At 43.6% G+C, this 26,033-nt stretch overlaps 1 protein-coding gene across 3 annotated transcripts in view; it reads left to right on the top strand.

Moving 5' to 3' along the window:
• Positions 1-26,033, top strand: part of LARGE1 (LARGE xylosyl- and glucuronyltransferase 1) — a 410,766-nt gene that overhangs the window by 24,058 nt on the left and 360,675 nt on the right. Inside the window, exon 2 of one of the 3 annotated variants that reach the window (XM_056517632.1) lies at positions 19,174-19,354. The exons of the other annotated variants lie outside the window; for them this stretch is intronic. The gene's annotated coding sequence lies outside the window, so the exon portion shown is untranslated. The remainder of the gene's footprint in view (positions 1-19,173; positions 19,355-26,033) is intronic. 3 annotated transcript variants of the gene reach the window in all.

Raw genomic sequence — 26,033 nt, 5'->3', positions numbered from 1 at the left:
TGCATGTTAATATTTCGGTTACTGCTGTTTACTGGTGCACTGGTGGTGTCACCCCCAACGTAGAGGTTACCATCTTTGCAATCCACAATGCTTTTTGCGCTATTCAAGGTGTTCGTGCTATAACCCCCGATTCCTAAGTCTTCTCCGGATGTCACTAGATGCATCTTCATATGCAGCGACATCAGAAGAGGCTCGTTTAGTTCTGATGAATTCTCCCACTGGGACATTACGAGTGACGTGTTTGGGGTGACAGCTGGTGGCGGAAAGAATGCTATTACCAGATGTTGGCTGTCGATATAGCTTTATGTGGACGCTATTTAACTTCTTATCTTCATATAATGTTACATCTAGAAAATGAATTCACCACCCCACTCTAGGGTAAACTTGAGGTTCATCACATTATCATTAATGTAAGTCAGGAAATCTGTGGCTTTCTGTTGGCCTCCATATATCTGCTATACCATCCTAAATCCATTCCCATCCTATATAGGGTGGTATGGCAGATATATGGAGGCCAACAGAAAGCCACCGTTTTTCTGAGGAGCTTGTCTGATCTACTGCAATTAGTGGAGGCAGGAGCTTGTCTGATCTACTGCAATCAGTGGAGGGAGGAGCTTGTCTGATCTACTGCAATCAGTGGAGGGAGGAGCTTGTCTGATCTACTGCAATCTGTGGAGGGAGGAGCTTGTCTGATCTACTGTAATAAGTGGAGGGAGGAGCTTGTCTGATCTACTTCAATCAGTGGAGGGAGGAGCTTGTCTGATCTACTGCAATTAGTGGAGGCAGGAGCTTGTCTGATCTACTGCAATCTGTGGAGGGAGGAGCTTGTCTGATCTACTGCAATTAGTGGAGGCAGGAGCTTGTCTGATCTACTGCAATCTGTGGAGGGAGGAGCTTGTCTGATCTACTGCAATCTGTGGAGGGAGGAGCTTGTCTGATCTACTGCAATCTGTGGAGGGAGGAGCTTGTCTGATCTACTGCAATCTGTGGAGGGAGGAGCTTGTCTGATCTACTGCAATTAGTGGAGGCAGGAGCTTGTCTGATGTACTGCAATCTGTGGAGGGAGGAGCTTGTCTGATCTACTGCAATCTGTGGAGGGAGGAGCTTGTCTGATCTACTGCAATCTGTGGAGGGAGGAGCTTGTCTGATCTACTGTAATAAGTGGAGGGAGGAGCTTGTCTGATCTACTGCAATCAGTGGAGGGAGGAGCTTGTCTGATCTACTGCAATCAGTGGAGGGAGAAGCTTGTCTGATCTACTGCAATCAGTGGAGGCAGGAGCTTGTCTGATCTACTGCAATCAGTGGAGGGAGAAGCTTGTCTGATCTACTGCAATCAGTGAAGGGAGGAGCTTGTCTGATCTACTGCAATCAGTGGAGGGAGGAGCTTGTCTGATCTACTGCAATCAGTGAAGGGAGGAGCTTGTCTGATCTACTGCAATCAGTGGAGGCAGGAGCTTGTCTGATCTACTGCAATCAGTGGAGGGAGGAGCTTGTCTGATCTACTGCAATCAGTGAAGGGAGGAGCTTGTCTGATCTACTGCAATCAGTGGAGGGAGGAGCTTGTATGATCTACTGCAATCAGTGGAGGGAGGAGCTTCTGATCTACTGCAATCAGTAGAGGGAGGAGCTTTTTCTGATCTACTGCAATCAGTGGAGGGAGGAGCTTGTCTGATCTACTGCAATCAGTGGGGCAGGAGCTTGTCTGATCTACTGCAATCAGTAGGGGAGGAGCTTGTCTGATGTACTGCAATAAGTGGGGGAGGAGCTTGTCTGATCTACTGCAATCAGTAGGGGGAGGAGCTTTTTCTGATCTACTGCAATCAGTGGAGGGAGGAGCTTGTCTGATCTACTGCAATCAGTGGAGGGAGGAGCTTGTCTGATCTACTGCAATCAGTGGAGGGAGGAGCTTGTCTGATCTACTGCAATCAGTGGGGGAGGAGCTTGTCTGATCTGCTATCAGTGCATGGAGGAGCTTGTCTGATGTACTGCAATCAGTGGAGGGAGGAGCTTGTCTGATCTGCAATCAGTGGAGGGAGGAGCTTGTCTGATCTACTGCAATCAGTGCATGGAGGAGCTTGTCTGATCTACTGCAATCAGTGCATGGTAGAGCTTGTCTGATGTACTGCAATCAGTGGAGGGAGGAGCTTGTCCGATCTACTGCAATCAATAGGGGAGGAGCTTGTCTGAGCTACTGCAAACAGTGGAGAGAGGAACTTAACTGATCTACCGCAATCAATGGGGAAAGGAGCTTGTCCGATCTACTGCAATTAGTGGGAGAGAAGCTCGTCTAATCTACTGTAATCAGTGGAAAGAGGAGATTGTCTGATCTACTGCAATGAGTGGGGGAGGAGCTTGTCTAATCTACTGTAATCAGTGGAGGGAGGAGCTTTTCTGATTTACTGCAGTGGAGGGAGGAGCTTGTCTGATGTACTGCAATCAGTAGGGGAGGAGCTTGTCTGAGCTACTGAAAACAGTGTAGAGAGAAACTTAACTTATAAACTGCAGTCAGTGGAGGGAGGAGCCTGTCTAATCTACTGTAGTCAGTAAGGGGAGGAGCTTGACTGATCTACTTCTATCAGTGGAGAGAGGAACTTGTCTATTTTACTTCAGTGAGTGGCGGGAGGAGCTTGTCTGATTACTTCAATGAATAGAGGAAAGCTACTGCTGCAACCAATGAAAGTTTATTAAGCCCCAACTCTTTTCCAACATATTTCCCATGCCGTAAGCGCTTTGAGCTTTTATTTTTGGCCTCTATTTTGCTGCTTTCTTCGTGGCTGCTGTTGCTGGTCTTCACTCTAGGGGGCGCACACATGCATTGGCTTTAATTCTAATGTGTCCTCCACCTATTCCTTCCTGCCAGTACCTATTTAAGGTCGCTCCGCCCAGTGACCTGTGTCTAAGCAATATTGTGGTTTTGCTATAGCATGATCTGCTGTCCTCCGCCCCTCAATGCAAGCCTACGGGAGGGGGCATGATAGCCATCACGCCCCCTCCCGTAGGCTTGCATTGAGGGGCGGAGCGTGACATCACATGGGTGCGGAGACGTGACGTCACACGCCGCCGGCCCTGCGGTCGACCGTAATCAGACCCGGAGCGAACACACTCCTGGACTGATTACAAACAGGGTGCCCCGTGCATGATCACGGACGTCCCCAGCTGCAGGACTCCCGCGATCAGGTGTCTTATCCCCTATCCTTTGGATAGGGGATAAGATGTGTAAGCACCGGAGTACCCCTTTTAACCCTCACTGAGTGGAATCTCCTGCTGCTGACCAGTACCATCTTCTGGAGCTGCTTCCGGCTACTGGACTGTGCTGTAACTCCTGATATTACCATCAGGCTTCACCAGCCTCACTTCTGCCTTTATACCAAGTGCCTGGCCAGCCGTTACCTATACCGGGACCACTCTTGGGCAAGTGACCTGGTATCCTCTGGTGACCTGGTATCCTCTGGTGACCTGGTATCCTCTATTGACCTGGTATCCTCTAGTGACCTGGTATGCTCTAGTGACCTGGTATTCTCTAGTGACCTGATATGCAATAGTGACCTGGTATCCTCTGGTCACCTGGCATCCTCTGGTGACCTGGTATCCTCTGGTGACCTGGCATCCTCTGGTGACTTGGTATCCTCTGGTCACCTGGCATCCTCTGGTGACCTGGTATCCTCTGGTCAGCTGGCATCCTCTGGTGACCTGGTATCCTCTGGTGACCTGGCATCCTCTGGTGACTTGGTATCCTCTGGTCACCTGGCATCCTCTGGTGACCTGGTATCCTCTGGTCAGCTGGCATCCTCTGGTCACCTGGAACCCTCTGGTGACCTGGTATCCTCTAGGGACTTGGTATCCTCTGGTGACCTGGTATCATCTAGGGATTTGGTGTCCTCTGGTTACCTGGTATCCTGTAGTGACCTGGTATCCTCTAGTGACCTGGTATCCTCTAGTGACTTGGTATCTTCTAGTGACCTGGTATCCTCTGGTGACCTGGTATTCTCTAGTGACTTGGTATCCTCTAGTGACCTGGTATCCTCTAGTGACTTGGTATCTTCTAGTGACCTGGTATCCTCTAGTGACTTGGTATACTCTGGTGACCTGGTATCCTCTAGTGACCTGGTATCCTCTAGTGACTTGGTAGCCTCTAGTGACCTGGTATCCTCTGGTGACCTGGTATCCTCTGGTGACCTGGTATCCTCTAGTGACCTGGTATCCTCTAGTGACTTGGTAGCCTCTAGTGACCTGGTATCCTCTGGTGACCTGGTATCCTCTAGTGACCTGGTATCTTCTGGTGACCTTGTATCCTCTAGTGACTTGGTAGCCTCTAGTGACCTGGTATCCTCTGGTCACCTGGTATCCTCTGGTGACCTGGTATCCTCTGGTGACCTGGTATCCTATGGTCACCTGGTATCCTCTGGGGACCTGATATCCTCTAGTGACTTGGTATCCTCTGGTGACCTGGTATCCTCTGGGGACCTGGTATCCTCTAGTGACTTGGTATCCTCTGGTCACCTGGTATCCTCTAGTGACCTGGTATCCTCTAGTGACCTGGTATCCTCTAGTGACCTGGTATCCTCTGGAATAGGTGAAACCTACTTAGACTCCCAAGTTTGGCCATAAGTCAAATTGGTAAGATGACACAGCGTGCCGACACCTGCCGGAGATGTAGTGTCCCTTTAATTGTATCCATGTTCTTAAAATAAGGATCAGTAGCAGAGTGGGTGAATGAAGAATCTGACCCCGGTGGGCTGGAATGAAGACTTTAGTTCCGTTTACCGAAATTTCCCTTTGTTGGCGCCACATGAACCTAGTTCTGTTCAGACATGAGCTGCCAGTGACCCCTGCCCCCGCCTCAATATATTCCTCATTATAAACCTTCATCTTATCCAGCAGACATTTTCTCTTGTCTTTAGAAGTTGGAATCTTCTAAAACTCCATTAAAATCCGCTGCTTTACAATCCAGCAGAAAGGAATAAAGTCGCCTGAAGGTTCTTCCCCTGGAGTTAGTAACAAATCTGATGATGTCATAGGATGCGATCCAATAGATGAGGGGCAGGAGGGGTAAATGTCCTGGAGCCTGCACCCTTCTGTGTACTTACCAATAGTCACTATTGTGCTGTGACAACACAAGAAACGACAAAGTTTAGAGCAAATCCCACCAAAAGGGGAGACATGCTCCTGAGCATTTTAGAGGACGTTTTTGAACGTCCCGATTTTGGCTTTCAGATTGTTGGTGTCCATGTATCTAGGATGATATGCACAGTATGGAGAGTATTATTTGAGCATTTTTGGAGGGTATTGTTTGAGCACTATATGAGGGTATTTTTTGAGCACTATATGGGAGTATTATTTGTGCGTTATAGAGGGATAATATTTGAGTACTATATGGAAGTAATATTTGTGCACCATATGGGGGTATCATTTGAGTGCTATGTGGAGGTAGTTTTGTGCACTATATAGGGGTATTATTATAGTACTATACAGGAGTATTATTTGTGCACTATATGAAAGTATTATTTGTGCACTATATTGGGATATTATTTGAGCACTATATGGGAATATTATTTGGGTATTTTATGGTAATAATAGTTAATCACAATATGGAGCTGTTATTTCAGCACTATATTAAAGCCTTTATTTGTGCATTATAGAGGGGTATTATTTGAGCACTATGTGGAAGTAGTATTTGTGCACTGTATGGGGGTATTATTTGAGTACTCTACTACTCTACGGAAGTATTATTTGTGCACTATATAATAGTAATTTTTTTTGCACTATATGGAGGTATTATTTCAGCACTATATCACTATATGATAGTATTATGGTTGCAATATATGGGGGTATTATTTCAGCACTGTATGATAGATAGTATTATTTTTGCACTATATGGGGGTATTCTTTCAGCACTATATAATAGTATTATTTTTGCACTATATGGGGGTATTCTTTCAGCACTATATGATGGTATTATTTTTGCACTATATGGGGATATTCTTTCAGCACTATATGATAGTATTATTTTTGCACTATATGGGGATATTCTTTCAGCACTATATGATAGTATTATTTTTGCACTATATGGGGATATTCTTTCAGCACTATATGATAGTATTATTTTTGCACTATATGGGGATATTCTTTCAGCACTATATGATAGTATTATTTTTGCACTATATGGGGGTATTATTATTTCCGCACCATATGATGGTATTATTTTTTGTAGATATTATTTGTAGTTTTGCAACATGTGAAGGTCCACAATTTGAAGACCACAGGTCTAGACTACCACAAAGTATACAAGAAAGTTAAAGAACTTTTAATGATAAGACGGTTTTGCTTAATTTCCATTAAATTGGACCATCCCTTTAATTTGGCACTGGCGGTGTGGGCGAGAAGGGGGGGAGGGGATGGACGCCGCAGCTACCATACAGGACAATTAGCCCTCGTTAGTGAATTAAATTTTATTCTGATTAATCAGGACGAGTAAAAATTCTAAATACAAAGCTGAGGGAGAAGATGGCGCCTCCTGCGCGCTGTTCATTAGACGCCTTCAATTACATGCAAATTAATTTCCTCATCGCCACAAATCCGTGTTTGTTTTGATCAACATCCGGTCAAATTTAGCCGTCCCTGTGGTGGCATCTGTAAAAAAAAAAGTTAAACAATAGAAATATCTGCGTTATTTTTAACCGAGTAAAACGATAGCGAGACACAAACAATACATTATGAAGGAGGAATTCCCCCTTGAACAGAAATATTCCACCTTAAAAAGAAATTCCACCTTAAACGCCATTTCCACCTTAAATGGAAAAAGATCTCCATAAATATACAGTAAGCCCTTGGGCTGCCCTCTCTCGACAGCTTATGTATTCGGCTGGAGGATAAGAGTGAGTGAAATGGCAGCTTAATCCTCAGCATAAAAAATATACTGATATTTAAAGGGGAATTCCACCTTAAATAGCATTTTATTTTTAAATTCAATAAAGAAATAAAAGAAATCGTTTCTCTAATTCTATGTCTCTCTGCAATTTTAAGAGACTGACAGCATTAAAGGGGTTAATTACTTCTATTTAAAAAATCTTAATCCTTTCAGTACTTATGAGCTGCTGAAGTTGAGTTGTTCTTTTCTGTCTAAGTGCTCTCTGATGACACCTGTCTCGGGAACTGACAAGAGTAGAAGCAAATCCCCATAGCAAACCTCTTCTACTCTGTGCAGTTCCCGAGACAGACAGAGGTGTCAGCAGAGAGCACTGTTGCCAGTAATTTACAAATCGGTTTAACTTTCTCAAACCAGTTGATACAAAAAAAAATATATATATACGTTTTTTTTCCTGGAATACCCCTTTAAAAGGCTCAGAAGTTTATATTTACATTATTGAGGTTTTTTTTCCCACCATGCTTTACACTGCTGCTCTGCTTGTTCACATTGACGGCCGTGTATGAGCACAAGCTCAGCAGGGCATGAGTGTATGGAGGTGTACAGACAAAAGCCAAACATGACTCGAGTGGAAGACTTAAAGGGGTATTCCAGGAGAAAAAAAATGTATATCAACTGGCTCCAGAAAGTTAAACAGATTTGTAAATTACTTCTACTAAAAAATATTAATCCTTCCAATAATTATCAGCTGCTGAAGTTGAGTTGTTCTTTTCTGTCTGGCAACAGTGCTCTCTGCTGACATCTCTGCTTGTCCCGGGAACTGCACAGAGTAGAAGAGGTTTGCTATGGGGATTTTCTTCTACCCTGGACAGCTCCCGAGACAGGTGTCATCAGAGAGCACTTAAAGGGGTACTCCGCCCCTGGCATCTTATCTCCTATCCAAAGGATAGGGGATAAAATGTCAGATCGCCGCGGTCCCGCTGCTGGGGAGCCCCGGGATCGGCGCTGCGGCACTACGCTATCATTACAGCACAGAGCGAGTTCGCTCTGTGCGTAATGACGGGCGATACAGGGGACGGAGCAGCGTGACGTCATGGCTCCGCCCCTCGTGACATCACGGCCCGTCCCCTTAATGCAAGTCTATGGCAGGGGGAGTGACGACCGCCGTGCCCCCTCCCATAGACTTGTATTGAAAGGGGCGGGCCGTGACATCACGAGGGGCGGAGCCATGACGTCACGCTGCTCCGTCCCCTGTATCGCCCGTCATTACACACAGAGCGAACTTGCTCTGTGCTCTAATGATAGCGCAGTGCCGCAGCGGGGATCCCGGGGCTCCCCAGCAGCGGGACCGCGGCGATCTGACATCTTATCCCCTATCCTTTGGATAGGGGATAAGATGTCTAGGGGCGAAGTACCCCTTTAAGGCTGGGTTCACATCAGGTTTTCTCCCATACGGGAGCGCATACGGCAGGGGGGAGCTAAAATCTCGTGCTCCTGTATGTAATTCATTTCAATGAGCCGGCCGGAGTGAAACGTTCGGTTCAGCTCATTTTCGTGCTCTATGCGCTTTTTCCCCTGGCCTAAAACCGTGGTCAACCATGGTTTTCGGTCTGGTTGTAAAAGTGCATGCGGCGCAAAAATGAGCCGACCGGACCGAACGTTTCACTCAGGCCGGCTCTTTGAAATGAATTACATACGGGAGCGCATAGAAAGGCATACGGGAGCACGAGATTTTAGCTCTCCCCTGCCGAATGTGCTCCCGTATAGGAGAAAACGTGATGTGAACCCAGCCTTAGACAGAAAAGAGCAACTCAACTTCAGCAGCTCATAGGTACTGAAAGGATTAAGATTTTTTAATAGAAGTAATTTACAGATCTGTATAACTTTCTGGCACCAGTTGATTTGAAAAAAATTGTTGTCTACCGGAGTACCCTTTTAATCCTTCCAGTACTTATCAGCTGCTGAAATTGAGTTGTTCTTTTGTTTTTTTCTCTCTGCTGACACCTCTGTCTGTCTCAGGAACTGTCCAGAGTAGGAGCTAAATCCCCATAGCAAACCTATCCTGCTTTGGACAGTTCCTGAGACAGACAGAGGTGTCAGCAGAGAGCACTGTGGTCAGACCCTGGAAAGAACAACTGAACTTCAGAGGTTGATAAGTACTGATAGGATTAATATTTTTAATAGAAGTCATTTACAAATCTGTTTAACTTTCTGGAGCTCGTTGATATGGAAAAAATAGTTTTCACCGGAGTACCCCTTTAAAAGGGTACTCCGCTGCTCAGTGTTTGGAACAAACTGTTCCGAACGCTGGAGCTGGCGCCAGAACCTCGTGAAGTCATAGCCCCACCCCTTCATGATGTCACGCCCCGCCCCCTCAATGCAAGTCTATGGGAGGGGGCGTGACGGCTGTCACGCCCCCTCCCATAGACTTGCATTGAGGGGGCGGGGTGTGACGTCATGAGGGGATGGGGCTATGATTTCAAGAGCTCCCCGCTCCAGCGTTCGGAACAGTTTGTTCCAAATGCTGAGTAGCGGAGTACCCCTTTAAGGGAAGGCTCAAGAGCAGTTCCCCTGATTCTCCACCATGCTTTACACTGCAGCTATGCAAATTGAGTACTGGATATAACCACAAGCTCAGTAGGAAGTGGGTGGTACATGGAGAAAAGGGGAGGGGCTAAGGGAGTAATACTGCTTTATACTGCAGCTCTGCTTAGGCTGCATTCACATCTCGTTTTTGCAAAACGGTTTCCTTATCCGGTTTCGGTGTAAAAAACATATGGAACCGTATTGCAAACCGTATGCCAAACGTAGCATCCGGTTGTGTACGTTTTGCACCATTTACGATTTTACCCGTATTTTTCCTGTACACAAAACCGTAGTCTACTACGTTTTTATGTCCGGGTTAAAAAAAACCCGGATACAACCTGTATACATTTAAAAAAAATGGGAGTCAATGGGAACCGTACTGAACCGTATGTGCGTACAGTTCCATCCGGTTTGCACAACGCGGTTTTGCAGTTTGCACATGCGCAGTGCACGCCGAAAGTTCTTCCCAAAAATAGAACAAGAAGAACTTTATTTAATTAAGGACAAACATAAAACCGTATCCGTTTTTTTTCCAAAAAGCGTATTAAACCGTATGCTATCGGACATCCGTTTTGAAACCGTATATGGTTTAAAACTGTATAGAGGTATATACGGTTGTACACGGTTGTATACGGGTCGGTTTTGAGACATACGTTTTTTAACAAAAACCCTCATACAGGAACCGTATTGCAAAAATGAGATGTGAATGCAGCCTAATGCTGCATTCACACTTCGTTTTTACATTACGGGTGCCAGATCCGGTTGGGGGAGGGGCAAACCGGGCGCTCCCGTACCCCTGCCAGACAAGCGCTGAACTGTTTCCTGCTGTGTACTACCGTTTTAGGTCCGGTCACAAAACCGGATACGGGTCAAAAATGAGCCGACCGGAGTCACCGTTTGACTCCGGTCGGCTCATTAAAGTAAATGGAGTTCAGCGCTGGTCCGGCCGGGGTACGGGAGCGCCCGGTTTGCCCCACTCCGGCACCCGTAATGTAATTGTGAATGCAGACTGCTGAGTACAACAATAAGCCAGAGAGGATTCTGAAAAACGACTCCAGTTGTGACAAACTCAGCTCTGCTACGTCTGTACGCCCCATTACAGATCCCAGTGATGCTGCCTTCTCCTGACGTCCCCCATATGTTTTATGCCCCCTCCGTAGACCACCATTGTTAGCGGGCACCCCCTGGGATACCCATCCAGAATCTTCCTGCGGTGACATCTTTGCTTTATCCTGGTGATAGACCCGCGGGGGCCCTTGAGGCGAGGACTGATGTGGCCTCGCACCGAGAGCCCCCTGAGGATCCCGAGGAGGCATCTTGGCATTGGGAGGGAATTCACTGGCACCGTGTGTGCGATGTGCCAGACTTCTGCACTGTGGCTTCTTTAAGTCCCAAGTGCCTGGTACGCCAGATAGCGCCATTGAAGCGGAGTGATGAGATGTGACAAGGAGTGAGTCATGGGGGGGGCAGTCAGCGCCGGGCCCGGGCTCCTCAGCGGATTTTTGTCTGTTTCCCTTCTGTAATCTCCCTATGTATATTTCAGAGGCGCATATGTCTCCAGTTCCCTCAGAATAGGAACAGACGGCGTCCTTTCATGTGGATAGGGGGGGCACCAACCAGGGCGCTATAGGGGAGAAGGCTCCGTCCAGAAAGACCTTCTACAGTAAACGGTCAAAAGGCGACACAGACAGCATTACACATAATGGCCCTCATTTACTAACAGCATTACGACTCTTTTTGCGCCTAAATTCTGTGTAAATTCTAAATGTGCGACAGCGTTTGGAACAGACTGTTCCGAACGTTGGAGCCGGGAGCTCGTGACATCATAGCCCCGCCCCCTCATGACGTCACACCCTGCTGTCACGCCCCCCTCCCATAGACTAGCATTGAGGGGGGCGGGGCGTGATGTCATGAGGGGGCAGGGCTATGACGTCATGAGCTCCCGCACCCACAATGCAAGTTTAGGAGGGGGCGGGGAATATGATGTCACACCCCACCCCTTCAATGCAAGTCTATGGGAGGGGGCGTGACAGCCGTCACGCCCCCCCCCCCCCCATAGACTTGCATTGAGGGGGCGGGGCATGACATCATGAGGGGGCAGGGCTATGACGTCACGAGCTCCCGACCCCACAATGCAAGTCTACGAGGGGGCGGGGCTATAATGTCACGCCCCACCCCTTCAATGCAAGTCTATGGGAGGGGGCGTGATGGCCGTCACGCCCCCTCCCATAGACTTGCATTGAGGGGGCGGGGCGTTACATCATGAGGGGGCAGGGCTATGACGTCACGAGCTCCTGGACCCACAATGCAAGTCTACGAGGGGGCGGGGCTATGATGTCACACCCCACCCCTTCAATGCAAGTCTTGAATTGAGGGGGTGGGGTGTGACATCATGAGGGGGTGGGGCTATGACTTCACAAGCTCCCGGCTCCAGCGTTCGGAACAGTTTGTTCCAAACGCTGAGCAGCGGAGTACCCCTTTAATATAATAATGTATAAAGTTTCCAAAAGCGGAGTAAATTAGTAAATGCCATGGGAAAAAAAGGGCCAGAACAACAAAATAAGGGCCAATCCGTATCTGGGATCTAAGTGGCATCTAATTTGGCTGCCATTTGGCTCCCGCAACCTTCCTGGAACCCTAAAAAGAAGTGGGGGCGGTCATGAAGTTGATATCGGTGGCTACTCAGCTTTCCCAGGTTTAGTTAGTGGTCCTGGGCAGGGACGCGCACACATAGACTCAAAAGGGGGCTTGAGCTCCTGCCCTTTTAATGCATCTGCCCTATGATGCCCCTACTGATTGGGACCTCTGTGGAGGCATGCTGGTCCCATTCAGCTGACATGACAGCCGGAGGTCCCTTATCTCAGAAATTGTGTTGTGTTACCATATGTAAGGTTTTTACAAACTTTTCTATTTTTTTTAAACAATGAGAAGTGCGCATTTTTTTCTACTTGAGCCCCTTCCCCTCAAAATGTCTGTGCACGTCCCTGGTCCTGGGTCAAAGCAAAGTCTCCTGTTAGGCCCCTGCACCTTGACAATCTAACAGAACTGAAAAAGAAGATAAACCGAAGAAGTATATAACGTAGGAAAAATTCTGCCAGTAGAACATGAATTATAACAATGGCGCCACGATTGTGCGCAAAAGATAGTGTCCGATACACACTGAGGGGTTCTAATTTAGAAAATGTCAGACAATTGTGACCCAGGAAATGATTTTATGTTATTTCAAAGCTATATTCTGACATGTTTCTCTTCAAACAATTGGGCTTCATCAGGGGTCGTAAGACAAGATCATACAAGACAGATAAAACAAGGTAGATGACGAGGCATTGTAAGGAGATGCATTAAAGTATCATGCAGAATAAAGACAAATACCAAGGTCTGCTTGTTCGTGTTGACTACTGGAAATAATTACTTAAAAGACACATCCTGACGTGTTTCTATCTAAAAGACTGCAGGGTTCATCAGGGGACATGAGCCAAGATCATACAAAACAAGGTAGATGACATGGCATAGTATGGAAATGCATACAAAAACAATCATACAGAATTGGTCTAGAATGGGAGTGCTCACTCAGGTACCCCTCAGATAAAGTGGTAGGAGCCCTTGGCACCTGTACCCAGGGCCCGCTGCCCTACCATGTCCTGATTTGGACCTGGAAATCCTGCAAACTGGACCATATAAGGGGTGTTTGCAAACACTGCTCATAACTGTCCAGATTTTTGCAATTCCATAGGACCTCTAAAGGAGTCGGTATTAGGTTGCTGTCATCTGTATTAGGTCGGTGTCGTCTGTATTAGGTCGGTGTCGTCTGTATTACGTCGGTGTCGTCTGTATTCGGTCGGTGTAGTCTGTATTCGGTTGGTGTCGTCTGTATTCGGTCAGTGTCGTTTGTATTAGGTCGGTGTCGTCTGTATTAGGTCGGTGTCGTCTGTATTAGGTCGGTGTCATCTGTATTAGGTCGGTGTCGTCTGTATTAGGTCGGTGTCGTCTGTATTAGGTGGGTGTCGTCTGTATTAGGTCGGTGTCGTCTGTATTAGGTCGGTGTCGTCTGTATTAGGTCGGTGTCGTCTGTATTAGGTGGGTGTTGTCTGTATTAGGTGGGTGTCGTCTGTATTAGGTCGGTGTTGTCTGTATTAGGTCGGTGTCGTCTGTATTAGGTGGGTGTCGTCTGTATTAGGTGGGTGTCGTCTGTATTAGGTCGGTGTCGTCTGTATTAGGTGGGTGTCGTCTGTATTAGGTCGGTGTCGTCTGTATTAGGTCGGTGTTGTCTGTATTAGGTCGGTGTCGTCTGTATTAGGTCGGTGTCGTCTGTATTAGGTCGGTGTCGTCTGTATTAAGTCGGTGTTGTCTGTATTTGGTCGGTGTCATCTGTATTAGGTCGGTGTTGTCTGTATTAGGTCGGTGTCATCTGTATTAGGTCGGTGTCGTCTGTATTAGGTGGGTGTCGTCTGTATTAGGTCGGTGTCGTCTGTATTAGGTCGGTGTTGTCTGTATTAGGTCGGTGTTGTCTGTATTAGGTCGGTGTCGTCTGTATTAGGTCGGTGTCGTCTGTATTAAGTCGGTGTTGTCTGTATTTGGTCGGTGTCATCTGTATTAGGTCGGTGTTGTCTGTATTAGGTCGGTGTCGTCTGTATTTGTTCGGTGTCGTCTGTATTAGGTCGGTGTCGTCTGTATTTGGTCGGTGTCGTCTGTATTAGGTCGGTGTCGTCTGTATTAGGTCGGTGTCATCTGTATTCGGTCGTGTCGTCTGTATTATCCAGCTTTCTCGTAAATTAATATACTAAACTGATCTAGAATTAAATCCTGTAGTAGACTCCATTCACAACCAAAGCATCATTCGATATATTTTCTAATTCCCAAATTGTTACTATCCATTTTGTAGTCGTATTAGAGGAATTTTTTTGGGAATAAAATGTTATAAAAAATGTTATATTTTTTTTACGTTCACGCAGTTCACCGTACGTTATCATTAACATTATATTTTAATAGTTTGGATATTTATGCACACGGTGATACCAAATATGTTTATTACATTTTTTGGGGGGTGAAATGGGGAAAATGGGACAAATAAAATTTTTATTGGGGGAGGGTATTTAAAAATTTTTTTTTTACTTTTTTATATTTTTACACTTTAATAGTCCTGATAGGGGACTATTTATAGCAATCATTCTATTGCTAATACTGTTCAGTGCTATGCATAGGGCATAGCACTGATCAGTGTTATCGGTCATCTTCTGCTCTGGTCTGCTCGATCTCAGACCAGAGCAGAAGACCCACGGAAGGCAGCAGAGGCAGGTGAGGGGACCTCCCCTCCATCTGCCGTTCTGGATGATCGGATCGGTATTGATCATGGCTGTATTGATCATGGCATCTGAGGGGTTAATGGCAGACATCTGCGTGATCGCAGCATTTATGCCTTTGTGAAAACCAGAATTGACAGGTTTTTATTTTTTTGCTTTAGGTAGTTTTTTTTGTGACATATTGTACCTTATATTAGTAGTAAATTTTGTTGATACATGCAGTGTTTTTTTTTTTGCATTTTTTTTTGCATTTTTGTAGATTTGAAATTCTCTACTTGGAAGAGAGATAGTTATGCCAAATAAATCTAGTTTTCAGTTTTTATTAGGGAAGGGCTTTTTTTTTTATATTAAAAACAAAACATAATGAATGTAAAAGTAAATCCCCCAGATAGCTGTCCCATAAATGAAAACCCTCATATAAGCTATGTAGGTAGTAGGTAGCCCCCCTATTAGCTTGGTAGTTAGTCTCCATAACAGCTTGTAGGTAGTAGATAGCTCCCCACTTTAGGTAGGCAGCAGAAGTCCCCCAGATTAGGTATCTAGCAGATGTCCCCCACATTAGGTAGGCTGAAGAAGACCCCCTATAGTAGGCAACCGTTCCCTCATAGTTGGTAGCAGTTCCCCCATAGCAGGCAGAACGTCCCTCATAGGAGGCAGCAGCTCCCCCATTGTAGGCATCAGTTTCTCCAAAGCAGGCAGCAATTTCCACCACCCCCTCTCTCCAGCATACATAACTCCAGGGCTGTTTCCCTCCTAGGATTTTTGCCACCCTAGGCAAAACCCTGTTTCCCTCCTGTGCCGAACTTTGCCACCACAGAAAAGAAAGAAAAAGTAAAAAAGTAAACAGTAGCAAAGTAGAAACATTTACATAAAAATATAATGGTGTCCCTTAAAGTAAAGCTCCATGAAAGTTTATGAACTCCTGGTCTTGTGATGCGATCCTCAGAGGCTCCTAGCACTGATGCTGTAAATTCATGTACGCTCGCTCCTGGCAGCTGCGCACTCCCCCAGGCAAAGTGACAGGCCGGGAGCGAGCACAGCAGAACGCTAGTCCCCTCCGCAGCTTTGTCCATCAACCATCTCTAGTCCGTGACTGGTGGACAAGCTGATGCTGCTGCGGGACTCGTCAGTGCCCCAGGAGGTGTGGGGACCCCTAGTGACACGATTTGCAAATACAGATTTCTTTAATAAAATGTGAATTTTTCTCAAAGAAGTATATTAGAAAAACTATTGTTCTGCCAAGATGTAAAGCATATCAAAAGTTTTGTTTTGGTGTTTAACGGAGGTGTACTCGGGTATGCAAGGGCGATGTGGTCAGCCCGCACCAGCGTGCTTAGCGGAGGGGGTACGTGGTCATGGGGAGGCAGCGTGGTCAACCCGCATGAGCGTGCTTAGCAGAGGGGTACACGGGTATGTAGAAGCGACGTGGTCAACCCACCACGAGTCAGGCGACGTCGCACAACCAATAAGAATCATTCTTAAGCACCACGTGTGAGCTAGATGAACTTTGACCTCTGTGAAAACAGTTTGAACTGGATCAGTTTGCTAAAACTAGTTTTCTCTACCTTAAACCAGTTTCAATTGACATTCGGTTATTGATTAGCAGTAGATTCTAGTTTGTACGAAGACATTCAGTAAATATTCTAGTTTGTAAGAAGGCATTTAGTAAAAATTGGTGTTTCAACAAAGGAGTTTAGTAAAAACTGGTTTTAACTAGGAAAAAGCATTCAATTCTAGTTTTCACAAAGATGTTCAGTCAAAACTAGTTTTCACTGGGGAAAAGCAGTCAATTCTAGTTTTTACAAAGGCATTTAGTCAAAACTAGTTTTCACTGGGGAAAAGCAGTCAATTCTAGTTTTTACAAAGGCATTTAGTCAAAACTAGTTTTCACTAGGGAAAACTAGTTTTAAAGGGGTATTCCAGGAAAAAACTTTATTTTTTTATTTTTTATATTAACTGGCTTCAGAAAGTTAAACAGATTTGTAAATTACTGCTATTAAAAAATCTTAATCCTTCCAATAACTATCAGCTGCTGAAGTTGAGTTGTTATTTTCTGTCTGGCAACAGTGCTCTCTGCTGACATCTCTGCTTGTCTCGGGAACTGCACAGAGTAGAAGAGGTTTGCTATGGGGATTTGCTTCTACTCTGGACAGTTCCCGAGACAGGTGTCATCAGAGATCACTTAGACACAAAAGAACAACTCAACTTCAGCAGCTCTTAAGTACTGAAAGGATTAAATGGGCACTGTCATGAAATAAAAAAAATTAATATGTTGTGATACTTAAGTACTACAACATATCTCTAATATACTTTAATTAAAAAAAGTGAAACATTTTCCTGGATAACCCCTTTAACTAAAAACTAGTTTTAACTGTAACATATATATATATATATATATATATATATAATCCCCCCCCCCCGCAGATTGCTGTAGTTTCCGTTGCACTTGTACCATGTAAAGACTTATTAGGTAAAATTTTCCGTCAAGGATCTTGGGATGTAGCCGCGTCCCGTATCACCCACTGTTTACCTGCTGCACCGTGTATATTTATAGCTCTTGGCGTCTTCTCCTTGTGGCCGTATGAACAGGGGGGGAATCATCTCATCAGCGATTACATCAATCATTACGCCATTCTCGCTCTCTCTCGGGACGGACCGTGGTATCCTCAATCGTCAAGATAGCAGATAAATATAATAAATGGCGTGGCGTCCCGGTCTCAGGGTTATACTTGTAAAAAAAAAAAATTCTTCAAATCTGCCTGTACACAGCAGCCAATGTCAGCAAGCAGAGATGGAGTGTAAAGCATGGAGGAAAATAAAAGAAGGCAGTGCTATAGTAGTTATATTCTTGTATATAGGAGGCAGTATTATAGTAGTTATATTCTTGTATATAGGAGCAGTATAATAGTAGTTATATTCTTGTATATAGGAGGCAGTATTATAGTAGTTATATTCTTGTATATAGGAGCAGTATTATAGTAGTTATATTCTTGTATATAGGAGCAGTATTATAGTAGTTATATTCTTGTATATAGGAGGCAGTATTATAGTAGTTATATTCTTGTATAAAGGAGCAGTATTGTAGTAGTTATATTCTTGTATATAGGAGCAGTATTATAGTAGTTATATTCTTGTATATAGGAGCAGTATTATAGTAGTTATATTCTTGTATATAGGAGCAGTATTATAGTAGTTATATTCTTGTATATAGGAGCAGTATTATAGTAGTTATATTCTTGTATATAGGAGCAGTATTATAGTAGTTATATTCTTGTATATAGGAGCAGTATTATAGTAGTTATATTCTTGTATATAGGAGCAGTATTATAGTAGTTATATTCTTGTATATAGGAGACAGTATTATAGTAGTTATATTCTTGTATATAGGAGGCAGTATTATAGTAGTTATATTCTTGTATATAGGACGCAGTATTATAGTAGTTATATTCTTGTATATAGGAGCAGTATTATAGTAGTTATATTTTTGTATATAGGAGCAGTATTATAGTAGGTATATTCTTGTATATAGGAACAGTATTATAGTAGTTATATTCTTGTATATAGGACGCAGTATTATAGTAGTTATATTCTTGTATATAGGAGCAGTATTACAGTAATTATATTCTTGTATATAGGAGCAGTATTATGGTAGTTATATTCTTGTATATAGGAGCAGTATTATAGTAGTTATATTCTTGTATATAGGAGCAGTATTATATTAGTTATATTCTTGTATATAGGAGCAGTATTATAGTAGTTATATTCTTGTATATAGGAGTAGTATTATAGTAGTTATATTCTTGTATATAGGAGCAGTATTATAGTAGTTATATTCTTGTATATAGGACACAGTATTATAGTAGTTATATTCTTGTATATAGGAGCAGTATTATAGTAGTTATATTCTTGTATATAGGAGCAGTATTATAGTAGTTATATTCTTGTATATAGGGGCAGTATTATAGTAGTTATATTCTTGTATATAGGAGCAGTATTATAGTAGTTATATTCTTGTATATAGGAGCAGTATTATAGTAGTTATATTCTTGTATATAGGAGCAATATTATAGTAGTTATATTCTTGTATATAGGACACAGTATTATAGTAGTTATATTCTTGTATATATGACACAGTATTATAGTAGTTATATTCTTGTATATAGGAGCAGTATTATAGTAGATATATTCTTGTATATAGGAGCAGTATTATAGTAGTTATATTCTTGTATATAGGAGCAGTATTATAGTAGTTATATTTTTGTATATAGGAGCAGTATTATAGTAGGTATATTCTTGTATATAGGAGCAGTATTATAGTAGTTATATTTTTGTATATAGGAGCAGTATTATAGTAGGTATATTCTTGTATATAGGAACAGTATTATAGTAGGTATAATCTTACACATTGGTGTATTTTTATAGGTCTTACCGTGGCGGTAAATGACTTGCCCTTCCTCCGGCCATATTTCTGGAGTTTGCAATCTTTCCTTGCAGGATTTTTCAACTACATGATGGATGGACAAGGCCGGTCCACATACTTTTATTCGTCCCCACTGACATGCCGGGTTTATGGCCGAAAGCTTCCATAATAGGCTATTTAGCGGTTAGTATTCCAGTGTATCATATGTGATCATAAAACGACACATTCGGTCATTCCACCGATACGGTTCATTTTTATCACCCCTGTTTGCTTTGTTTTGACCTCTCCTGTCACCTTCAATTATACAGGCGGCTGTAAATGAGATTGGAACAGATTCGCTGTCATGCTGTGTTTGTTATGTAACGTCAGGGTAAATTCACTTTTCTCCTGTCTCCTTATCTGTCTTTGTTCTGCCTTCTTCACTCTTTAGGCTTTCTTCTTGCACACTTGTGAAGTTGACCCTCGCCACCTTGGCGCATGAGGAACAATAACTTCTGTTTGCAAATATTTCATCTATTTTCCGTCCTTGTTCTGAGCGCTGATCATTGGAAGAAGAACCTAGGTTAATTATTAAAAATTAAAGAGCATTTCCATTAATGGCTGAACTTAAAGGAGTTCCCCGGTTAAGAAAACACATTAATAAAGGTCAATCCTGGTTACGCAGCCTTACCTACTAGAGACAAGCTACAAACTGATCCTGAGTTATATCCTGTATTATACTCCAGAGCTGTACTCACTATTCTGCTGGTGAGGTCACTGTGTACATATATTACATTATTTATCCTGTACTGATCCTGAGTTATATCCTGCATTATACTCCAGAGCTGTACTCACTATTCTGCTGGTGGGGTCACTGTGTATATACATTACATTACTGATCCTGTACTGATCCTGAGTTATATCCTGTATTATACTCCAGAGCTGTACTCACTACTCTGCTGGTGAGGTCACTGTATACATACATTACATTACTTATCCTGTACTGATCCTGAGTTATATCCTGTATTATACTCCAGAGCTGTACTCACTATTCTGCTAGTGGGGTCACTGTGTACATACATTACATTACTTATCCTGTACTGATCCTGAGTTATATCCTGTATTATACTCCAGATCTGCACTCACTATTCTGCTGGTGAGATCACTGTGTACATACATTACATTACTTATCCTGTACTGATCCTGAGTTATATCCTGTATTATACCCCAGAGCTGTACTCACTATTCTGCTGGTGAGGTCACTGTGTACATACATTACATTACTTATCCTATACTGATCCTGAGTTATATCCTGTATAATACTCCAGATCTGCACTCACTATTCTGCTGGTGAGATCACTGTGTACATACATTACATTACTTATCCTGTACTGATCCTGAGTTATATCCTGTATTATACTCCAGAGCTGTACTCACTATTCTGCTGGTGGGGTCACTGTGTACATACATTACATTACTTATCCTATACTGATCCTGAGTTATATCCTGTATTATACTCCAGAGCTGTACTGACTATTCTGCTGGTGAGGTCACTGTGTACATACATTACATTACTTATCCTATACTGATCCTGAGTTATATCCTGTATTATACCTCAGAGCTGTACTCACTATTCTGCTGGTGAGGTCACTGTGTACATACATTACATTACTTATCCTGTACTGATCCTGAGTTATATCCTGTATTATACTCCAGAGCTGTACTCACTATTCTGCTGGTGAGGTCACTGTGTACATACATTACATTACTGATCCTGTACTGATCCTGAGTTATATCCTGTATTATACTCCAGAGCTGTACTCACTATTCTGCTGGTGAGGTCACTGTGTACATACATTACATTACTTATCCTATACTGATCCTGAGTTATATCCTGTATTATACTCCAGATCTGCACTCACTATTCTGCTGGTGAGGTCACTGTGTACATACATTACATTACTTATCCTGTACTGATCCTGAGTTATATCCTGTATTATACTCCAGAGCTGCACTCACTATTCTGCTGGTGGGGTCACTGTGTACATACATTACTCATCCTGATATAAGTGGGGGCAGATTCATCCCTTATTCTTGTTTTGTATATAAAGCAGCTGTGTGTTTTTCTGATCTTATAAGCCATTTTACGCCTCCTCTAGTCTTTGTTCATTTATAACCTTAGCCGTACAAATAATTTCATTGAAGTCAGATCTGAATGCAGAAAGATGAATAATTTCTACTATCATATATACGTGCTCGCTGTGCATTTCATTTATGTCTCACCCACCGCTTAAAGCTGCCATTGTTGCCTTTGAGAAGTTGTTTGTATAACAGACTCTCATTCGGCTTTTCTACCATTATAGCTATCACTCGCTTTTTATACATCCCTTTGTTTTATTAAAGTTTTGCATTTGAGGGTCCATTTAGTCCTGAATAGGACCACTCACACGGATAGCAGGGTATGATAATAACCGCAATACTCAGTAAGGCTATTATCACTTCTTGCAACAGCCCCTTTCATCAAAACCAGAGGGTATCAGAGTGATATTTTTGGATATTTATGAGATCTTTATGCATAATCCTGTTCAAATCCCCTGATGAAACCTGCTATTGTCTTTGTGGGGGTGAAACACGTCGGGATATAAAATTTGAAGGTGACAGGGATCACTTGGGAGTCAGAATGCCGCCTTGACATATATATTTTTTTATCTATCAAGCTTTATTGTTTTTACACCCACTGGGAGTATTGACCATTATTTTATGCATATTCTGGTGTTTTGTAGCTTTATCTGCCAATTTAGAGGAATTGTTTGTTTATCTTTTGTTTAAAGGGGTACCCCGCCCCTAGACATTTTATCCCCAAATCTCTGTGCAGCACCCAGAGTTGGTTTAGAATGCTGGGTGCCGGTGGCGGGGATCGTGATGTCACGACCACGCCCCTCGTGATGTCACACCGCGCCCCCACAAGATCTCCCATAGATTTGCATTGAGGGGGTGTGGTGTGACATCACTAGGTGCTTGGTCCTGACATCACAACCCCCGCCGCCAGCAGCCAGTGTTCGGAACAAAATGTTCCGAATGATGGGGCATCGGAGTACCCCTTTAAGCTATATCAGTAAAAAGATATGTCTTAATATAGAGTTTTTTCTGTCCTGTTCTACTAGTGTGGGTATCATGTACTAGTATTGTCAATAAGTCAACATTACATTTAACAGTTGATAAAAAGAAAAAATCACATCTGTCATGATAAGTAAACCCGTCCACCCCTCCTACAGTATTGAAATGGTTTCTACATCCCCGTTTTGTTTTACTTGCACTACTACTCCCCGCCACTTGTTGTGCTGTTGAGAACTGGCACAGGAGGTATGGTACCGCCATTGAGTAATAAAAATCTTTACCCAAATATGACCATAATATACTCACAGATTACTCTTCAGTGGAACTATAGGGGGCACAGCTCTTGCCCTGTTACCATGCAGTGGTACTGTGACCATCTGGCAGCCATTCACTGATAATCTGATGTATTGTGTGTATGTGAAGAGAGGTCGTTTTCATGGAGAAGAGTCTTAATTTAGTTTTCAGTCTTTCCTTGCTCTCAGCTATGACCTCGTAGTCTATCCTCTCCTCACAGCTATGATCTCATAGTCTACCCTCTCCTCACAGCTATGACCTCATAATGTACCCTCACCTCACAGCTATGACCTCATAGTCTACCCTCACCTCACAGCTATGACCTCCTAGTCTACCCTCTCCTCACAGCTATGACCTCATAATGTACCCTCACCTCACAGCTATGACCTCATAGTCTGCCCTCACCTCACAGCTATGACCTCCTAGTCTACCCTCTCCTCACAGCTATGACCTCATAGTCTACCGTCTCCTCACAGCTATAACCTCATAGTCTACCCCCACCTCACATCTGTGACCTCCTAGTCTACGTCTCCTCACAGCTATGACATCATAGTCTACCCCCGCCTCACAGCTATGACCTCATAGTCTACCCTCACCTCATAACTATGACCTCATAGTCTACCGTCTCCTCACAGCTATAACCTCATAGTCTACCCTCACCTCACAGCTATGACCTCATAGTCTACCCTCACCTCACAGCTATGACCTCATAGTCTACCCTCACCTCACAGCTATGACCTCATAGTCTACCCTCACCTCACAGCTATGACCTCATAGTCTACCCTCACCTCACAGCTATGACCTCATAGTCTACCCTCACCTCACAGCTATGACCTCATAGTCTACCCTCTCCTCACAGCTATGACCTCATAGTCTACCCTCACCTCACAGCTATGACCTCATAGTCTACCCTCTCCTCACAGCTATGACCTCATAGTCTACCATCACCTCATAGCTATGACCTCCTAGTCTACCCTCTCCTCACAGCTATGACCTCATAGTCTACCCTCACCTCACAGCTATGACCTCATAGTCTACCGTCTCCTCTCAGCTATGACCTAATAATCTACCCTCACCTCACAGCTATAACCTCATAGTCTACCCCCACCTCACAGCTATGACCTCCTAGTCTACCCTCACCTCACAGCTATGACCTCATAGTCTACCGTCTCCTCACAGCTATGACCTCATAGTCTACCCCCGCCTCACAGCTATGACCTCATAGTCTACCCTCACCTCTTAACTATGACCTCATAGTCTACCGTCTCCTCACAGCTATAACCTCATAGTCTACCCTCACCTCACAGCTATGACCTCATAGTCTACCCTCACCTCACAGCTATGACCTCATAGTCTACCCTCACCTCACAGCTATGACCTCATAGTCTACTCTCTCCTCACAGCTATGACCTCATAGTCTACCCTCACCTCATAGCTATGACCTCCTAGTCTACCCTCTCCTCACAGCTATGACCTCATAGTCTACCCTCTCCTCACAGCTATGACCTCATAGTCTACCCTCACCTCACAGCTATGACCTCATAGTCTACCGTCTCCTCTCAGCTATGACCTAATAATCTACCCTCACCTCACAGCTATGACCTCATAGTCTACCCTTACCTCACAGCTATGACCTCATAGTCTAGCCTCTCCTCACAACTATGACCTGATAGTCTACCCTCTTCCCACAGCTAGTCATGACCTCATAGTCTACCCTTTCCTTGCAAACCATTGGAGGCACCTTTGGTCACCAGTTGCTGTGTACGACCAATATTGTTAATCCCTGTTATGTGGCAGAGACAGGTGTCAGGGCATAGAACGCTGCCGGTCTGAACATAAAATACAAGGTCACAATAAACCAGACGACAATGTAGATAACCTCTGCTGTAACTTATACTCAGTCCCAACTCATGGATTCCAGGAATTGGCACATTACATTATATTTATCTTATTAACTTGGATTCTGAATTTTACGTTTATGGTTAGAATAATTCAGATCTACATGTGCTGGTGCAAAGTATGTTTGTATCTGAGATATCATTGAAGTATTATAAAATATAAAGTACTTTATCTGATTGGGTAATACTGCTTTATACATAGGGGTATCCTACAAGAGCTATGTACCTCTCACAAGTATCTCCTGTCCATTATTATCCAAGTATCCCAAAGATGTTCAGTGTTAGTCCATATAAGATTCCAAGGACTATGAGGGTATCAACTTTTAGTCCTGTAAGGGGTTCCATTTAAACGTCACTAAATCCTAGCTATGCCCTTGACAATAGTTACAGATATATGACCGGATTAAAGGTGGTCTCCACTGGCCAGCGTTCAGAACATTTAGTTCCAAACTGTGCTCGCACTGTGGGGGTTAGCCCCGCCCCCCTGTGATGTCCCGCTCCCTCAATGCAAGTCTATGGGAGGGGGCGTGGTGGACACCACGCCCCCTCCCATAAACTTGCATTGAGGGGGTGGAGCAAGACCTCAGAAGGGGGCGGGGTCGATACCCACAGTGCGAGCACAGCATTTGGAACTAAATGTTCCGAACGCTGGCCAGTGGAGTACCCCTTTTTTTTTTTTTTTGGGGTGGGGGGGACAATTTATTAACTCCTCCTCCACCAAGATTCCCAAGAACAGCTGTTATTGGTTGATCAGCAAGGCATCTTAGAGAGCCATTAAGGACAGGAATGGGAACAGCACCCGCTCCTGATTTGACCAATATTGCTCTGCCAATCCCTGTAAGGCTGGGTTCACACTACGTTTTTGCCATACTGTTTTCAATCCGTTTTTCTAAAGAAAACCGTATGGCAAAAAAACGGATGGAACAGTATGAAAAAAAAAAAAAAGTAAACCGTATGCGTTTTTAAACAGTATACTGTTTTTAAAAGTGCATACAGTTCCGTCCGTTTTTATAAAAAAAAAAAACACGTTTTAGAATTTTTTTTCCATTTTTAATGGGAGGGGTCTTGGGTGGGGACTTTAGGATTCAAATGCGCATGTGCAAAGTAAAAACCATATGTTTTTCCCGTATGGAACCGTATACATGTGCGTTTCCCATTGACGTCCATGTTAAAAAAAACGTATGCGGTTGCAGTACGGTTTTTAAACCGGAGGCAAAATCGTGGTCAACCACGGTTTTGACTCCGGTTTAAAAAAACGTACTGCAACAGCATACGTTTTTTTAACATGGACGTCAATGGAAACGCACATGTATACGGTTCCATACGGGAAAAATGTATACGTTTTTACTTTGCTCATGCGCATTTGAATCTTAAAGTCCCCACCCAAGATCCCTCCCATTAAAAATGGACAAAATTTTCAAAAACATGTTTTTTTTTTTTTTTTAAATTGACGGAACTGTATGCACTTTTAAAAACAGTATACTGTTTAAAAACGCATACGGTTTACTTTTCTCCATACTGTTCCATCCGTTTTTTCCCCATACGGTTTTCTTTAGAAAAACGGATTGAAAACA

The sequence above is a fragment of the Hyla sarda genome, chromosome 4 (assembly GCF_029499605.1).
Source record: "Hyla sarda isolate aHylSar1 chromosome 4, aHylSar1.hap1, whole genome shotgun sequence".
Taxonomy (NCBI): Eukaryota; Metazoa; Chordata; class Amphibia; order Anura; family Hylidae; genus Hyla; species Hyla sarda.
Note: the sequence above shows the minus strand (reverse complement) of the source record. Positions and strands in the feature narration are given on the sequence as shown.